Raw genomic sequence first — 6,706 nt, 5'->3', positions numbered from 1 at the left:
GGTCACATTTGGTTTGCTTGCTCGTCGTAGTGACCTTAGAGTGGTCACGCTGGGCAGTAGATGAAGGATTTTCATCGGAGCGATTAACGGCACCGGAGACGTTCTGAGAATCTTTCGTCATGATTCTTAGAGAAGGTTGAGAAGTTTGGGAGATTTTAGAGAGAATATGAGAATACCAGAATTTTCTAAGCGTAAAGAGATAAAAGTGGGAAATCATCCACTATTTATAGAGGTGTCTAATTGATCCTAAGTGTTGAGGTGGCCGTTTGACCTCGAGATACTCAATCGACAAATATTCTGGCATTTATGACATATTCGGTGCATGGGTTTTCTAATCATCACGCTTACATCATCCTAGGTGGCTATTTAATTCGCGTGTTGTGCATTAAAGTTTGCAACGGATCTTTACTCAGCGTTTAAGAATTTCAAACGTTTAAAGTTCTGAGTAGTCAGTGTCACGCAAAGGAAAAATTCTCATGCTTAGTTGCTCAGCTTAAGATAAACACTCAGTGTGTGAAAGTTATTGATTTAGCATAAATCATTCAGTATGGTAATTCACTCAGCATGTATACATTCTATACTTGGAATTTATTGAAGAGGATTAAACATACCAATGGTTTCTCTAAGTATGTTGAATTGCTCACGAGCCAGTGGCTTTGTGAAGATATCAGCAAGCTGCTCATCCGTTGGGACATAGGTCAGCTTGATCTCTCCCTTGAGTACATGATCTCTGATGAAGTGATGTCTTATGCTGACATGCTTCATCCTGCTATGCTGGATTGGGTTCTTTGATAAGTCAATGGCGCTATTGTTGTCACATTTGACTTCAATTGTTTTAGTCCGAACGCCATAATCTTCAAGCTGTTGCTTGGTCCATAGGACTTGAGAAACATAGCTTCCAGCATCAACGTACTCAGCTTCAGTGGTTGACAGGGCTACTGATGCCTACTTCTTGCTGAACCAGGACACAAGACAGCTCACAAGGAAGTGGCATCCTCCTGAGGTGCTTTTTCATTCAAGCTTGTCTCGTCCGTAGTCAGCGTCAGTGTATCCAATGAGTGTGAAATCATGAGTATTTGGATACCACAAACCTGCATTCACTGAGCCTTGCAAATATCTAAGGATTCTTTTTACAGCTATGTAATGAGATTCTTTAGGGTTAGATTGATATCTAGCACAATAACATACCGAGAACTGAATGTCCGGCCTACTAGCAGTTAAGTAAAGTAGAGAACCAATCATACCTCGGTACAATTTGTTGTCTACTAACTTACCATTTTCATCAGCGCAGAGGACAGTGTCACTGCCCATTGGGGTAGATATTGACTTACAATTCTCAAGTTCATACTTCTTCAATATCTCCTTAGCATACTTAGTTTGACTGATGAAGATGCCATTTTTCCCTTGTTTGATTTGAAGTCCAAGGAAGAAATTGAGTTCTCCCATCATTGACATTTCAAACTCAGTCTGCATCTACTTACTAAATTCCTTGCACATTGACTCGTTAGTGGCTGTTAAGCCCAAAATATACCTAAAATATCATATATAAATACGTTAAATTTACATTGAAATCATGCTAATTATATTCATTTGGAATACTTTTACGTCTTTATTTACTTCTTTGATGCAAGGTACTTCATTATTTGGTTAAATCCAAATAGGAGCTAAAATCGAGCTAAAACGGAGCTAAAATGGAGGAAAAACCTAAAAAACGTACCGAGAATATGTATCAGTCAGAAGAACGCTCAAGGAGGACGAGAAGCGGTCGAGAGACGGGGAGATAACTCTCTGTCGTGATTGAGATTTTCATAATCTCAATCGCGACTTACGAAAGGCGTCACGGAAGAAGAACGAAATCTTCAACTCGCCCTTGTACCCCCTGTCGCGGCTGAGATTTTCAGAATCTCAGTCGCGACAGCAAAGTATTCTGCACATAATTCACATGTTTTAATCCGAGAAACGCGTCTGTTCGTTTGGATAAAAGCGACCCTTCACCAACGGACACGACCCATCATTTACAACCTTTCAACAACTATAAATAAGTGATCCATTTCAGAAATTAAGAGGTTGGAAAAGTTAGAGAAATTAGAGAAGAAAGTTATTATGTTGAGTTTCTGATTCAGAAAAGAATCAGAAAGTTAGATTTCATTTCTGTGTAAACAAACTTGCTATACACAAGTTGTTATTAGATTAGTTATAAACACAATATTAGTTTAGTTTCAAAGGTTAATCAGAGACGAGTTTTCATTCTGGTAGTGGACTGACCAGTCTCTATTCCGAAGATCCAGCGAGAAGAATTGACGGCTGAAGCGTATGAGGTTTGACGCACCTACGGAGTTTGAGGGAAAGATTGACAACCCGGATCTCAAAGTTTTCGTTGCAATGCTCTCCAAGTTTCTACTTCTCTGTTAACTTGTGAAGATTCACATTTCATTAATGATATACTTATTTATTCAATACATTCTTTCTGTTGTTATTTTGATATTGTTCTGACAAAATGATTTTCAAAATGATAAATTGGTGTTTTTATTAAAACGTTCTATTCCATCTTATTCATATAAGAACTTTGTTGAACACTTGACAGATTTAGTTTTTATGGAGGATATGATCGCTGATCGCGGCTTATCAGACATAAAATACTAGTTTGATTAAGGTAGCAATCTGCTCCGATCCAGAGAGATTTCTACGGTTCAAAGCCATTTAATTGAGTAAATCCCTATATTGTTACATGTCCATAATCTTTCCAAAGTTAAAGTTGTTTTTTTTGCTTAATGAAAATAAGTTTTATACCTTCTATTTATTCCAATTATGAAAGTATCTGTCTTGTAATCAAAATCTCAAGACGGAACTGTTCTCTACACTCAATATAATATTTCTGTCTAAACCTAATTTACCCAAACCAATTCAATCAATTAAACGATTTTCTTTTGTTAAACCTAAAGACGTGAATAAAACTGAATTAAATAAGTTTTTAGTTAAAAAGCGTTCCCTGTGGGTTCGATATCTTTTATTACTACAAGCGTTTACCGTGCACTTGCGGAAATCGCTCAACAAGTTTTTGGCGCCGTTGCCGGGGAATGCCAAAATTTTTGACACAATTTTAAATTTTTCGTGTTTTATTTCGAATCTAGGTTTAAACATACTTATTTTAACTTTTATAATTTAATAATTTTCATTTACTAATTTATTTATTTTTCAAATTCTGTTTTGTAGGTAGTTTCGGTTCGTGCAAGATTTTAGGTTCATGCGCAGTTCTCGAAGTTCAGGCATTGTACCAGACCCTATAGACCCAGAAATTGAGAAAACCATTAGGAAGAACAAGAAAAACAAGAAAAACAAAAATAAGACCCCAGTAAAAACATTTACCGAGCCAGAAAAAATGGCAGACCCACCAACACTTATGGATTACGCTAGGCCAGGGGTGGCCGGTGTGACCAATAGTATCGTTAGACCCAGAATCACCGCAAAACAATTTGAAATTAAGCCAGCTTTGCTTAATATGTTACAAAATAATGTAACATTTTACGGGTTACCTAACGAAAATCCTAACACCCATTTAACAAATTTCCTTGAAATTTGTGACACTTTTAAAATCCCAGATGTGACTGCAGAAGCAATCAAACTTCACCTCTTTCCTTTCACTTTGAAGGATAGAGCCAAAGAATGGTTAACTTCTATGCCATCCGCAACTTTTGCCACTTGGGAACAATTAGCCCAAGCATTTTTATCAAAATATTTTCCTTTAGCAAAAACCGCAAGAGTCATAAAAGAGTTAACATCTTTTTCTCAAAATGATAATGAGACTCTTTATGAAACTTGGGAACGTTTTAAAGAACTTCAACGATTATGCCCACACCACCAATTACCCGCTGAACTTTTAATGCAAACATTTTACAATGGACTAAATCCTACAACTAGGGGTTCATTAGATGCTATGTCGGGAGGGCTATTTATGAAGAAAATATCAGCCCAAGCGAGAGAACTTTTGGAGGAAATGGCAATCAACAGCAGTATGTGGCCCGCGGAACGTGGACATATGCCGGGGGCAAAACCATCATCCTCAACCACACCATCAGTTAAAGGTATAGTTGAACTTGATCCAGTCGCGATGCTACAAGCCCAATTTTATGCCTTATCGCACAAAATTGACAAATTTATGGCACCACGCGATACCAATGGTAATCCAATCCAAACGGATGTGGATTACGAAAATATGAGTGAGATCGAACTGGTAAATTTTGTCCAAGGGCAAAACCAACCTAATAATCCTTATTCTAATACTTATAATTCTGGATGGAGGAATCATCCTAACTTTAACTGGAAAGATAACAATAACAATAATGCAAGTGCTAATCAAAATCGTACCACTAATTATCAAAATCAGTCAAGAGATACGATTAGCACTTTATCTTCTAAAATCGACAAGTTCATAGATGCTATCAGTGGAAAAATAAGTAGTCACGACGATGGTTTTAAACGGATCGAAAATAAATTCGATCAGCTTATTAAAAACCACTCATATAGCATCCATAATTTGGAGGTTCAAATTGGTCAACTTACTAAATCAATTCCATCCCGAAAAGAGGGAAGTCTTCCCAGCCATACGGAAGAAAATCCGAAAGAGCAGGTGAAAGCTATCACTCTTCATTTAGGGAAAAATTATCAAGGGCCTGAAATGCCCAAAGATGCAACATTACCATGAACTGATTTACCAAAGTCCAAAGAAGATATCTTAAACACAAATAGTTCACCATTTGACACAAGTACCAAAACTTTTGTACCCAAGCCACCTTTTCCGCACAAAGTTCGAAATAAGGACTATGACAAACAACTTCTAACGTTTTTGGATAAACTTAAAAATTTGCACATCAATTTGACATTTATGGATGCAATCACACAAATTCCTAACTATGGTAAGTTTTTAAAAGATTTAATTTCAACGAAAATCAGTTGGGAAGGAATTTCATCCATTTCGTTAACTGAAGACTGTAGTTCAATCGTGTCAAGTAATTTGCCCCACTAAACTCAAAGATCCCGGATGTTTTACTATTCCGTGTAAGTTGGGAGATATTGAATTCCCAAGTTGTCTTTGTGATTTAGGAGCAAGTATAAACTTAATGCCATTGTCTATTTTTAACAAGTTAGGTTTAGAAGAAGATATCAAACGTACCAATATGGTTTTGCAATTAGCGGATCAAACCACTAAGAGGCCATATGGTATAATTGAAGATGTTTTAGTCAAAGTCGATAAATTTATTTTTCCTACCGATTTTGTTATATTAGACTTTGCATATGATGTAAATTGCCCTTTAATTTTTGGTAGACCGTTTATGAACGCGGGACGCGCTCTAGTAGATGTGTCGGAAGGGAAGGTAGTTTTAAGGATAGGAGAAGATAAGATCGAGTTTAATATGAACAAAGCGATGAAATACCCTATGGAGGAATTCGCTTGTATGAAACTTGATTTAGTCGAGGAATGTGTCAATGACGTTATTCAGAGTGAAGAAATAATTGAACCTATAATAGGTGAGGAATTAGAAGATGGACCAGTTCCGCCTTCAATTGTAACACCCCCTAAATTAGAACTTAAAGAATTACCCAGTCATTTGAGGTACGCTTTCTTGGGAGAAGGCGATTCTCTACCTATAATTATTTCTAACAAATTAACAAATGATCAAGAAGAAAAATTGAAAGAAGTTGTTAGAAATAGGATAGGAAGTATGGGATGGCAAATTTCAGACTTAAAAGGAATAAATCCTAGTATCGTAATGCATAGAATTCACTTAGAAGAGGATAAGCCACCTAAAGAGGATAGGCAAAAACGCTTAAATCCGAACATGAAAGAAGTAGTTAAAAATGAGATTACTAAACTTTTAGACAATGGAATCATTTATACGATCTCAGATAGTGAATGGGTTAGTCCAATCCATTGTGTACCTAAAAAGGGAGGCATAACTGTTGTAAGAAATGATGAAGGTGAACTGATACCTACACGAACCACCACCGGTTGGAGGGTTTGTATAGACTATAGGAACCTAAACAAAGCAACTAGGAAAGATCATTTTTCTCTACCTTTCATTGATCAAATGATCGAAAGGATAGCCGGTCATGCATTTTACTGTTTCTTAGACGGTTATTCCGGATTCTTTCAAATTTACATTTACCCGGATGATCAAGATAAAACAACCTTCACGTGTCCTTACGGAACATTTGCATATAGGAGAATGCCTTTTGGTCTATGTAATGCACCAGCAACATTTCAACGATGTATGACAGCAATATTTAATGACTTCATTGAAGATATAATGGAAGTTTTCATGGATGATTTTTCAGTTTATGGAAATTCTTTCGATGCATGTTTACAGAACTTAGATAAAGTATTGTCTAGATGTAACGAATTTAGTATTAAATTGGGAAAAATGTCATTTCATGGTAGACAAAGGAATTGTTTTAGGTCATAAGATATCTGAAAAAGGTCTAGAAGTGGACAGAGCAAAGACTTCAGTTATAGAAAAATTACCCCCACCAACCACTGTTAAGGGAGTAAGATCATTTTTAGGTCATGCAGGTTTTTACAGAAGGTTTATAAAGAACTTTTCTGTAATCTCCAAACCACTTATTAATTTGCTTATGAAGGATTCCACTTTTGATTTTAATAAGGATTGTTTACAAGCTTTCAATACTTTGAAAACAGCTTTAGTCAGTA

At 36.3% G+C, this 6,706-nt stretch overlaps 1 non-coding gene across 1 annotated transcript; it reads right to left on the bottom strand.

Annotated features, from left to right (window-relative positions):
- Positions 1 to 3,757: 3,757 nt before the first annotated feature.
- LOC136210094 (small nucleolar RNA R71) lies at positions 3,758 to 3,864 on the bottom strand. Its single transcript, XR_010677802.1, has one exon. It is a non-coding gene; the product is annotated as a small nucleolar RNA R71 (small nucleolar RNA).
- Positions 3,865 to 6,706: the final 2,842 nt, after the last annotated feature.

The sequence above is a fragment of the Euphorbia lathyris genome, chromosome 10 (assembly GCF_963576675.1).
Source record: "Euphorbia lathyris chromosome 10, ddEupLath1.1, whole genome shotgun sequence".
Classification (NCBI taxonomy): Eukaryota; Viridiplantae; Streptophyta; class Magnoliopsida; order Malpighiales; family Euphorbiaceae; genus Euphorbia; species Euphorbia lathyris.
This window is presented reverse-complemented; position numbering and strand designations above follow the sequence as displayed.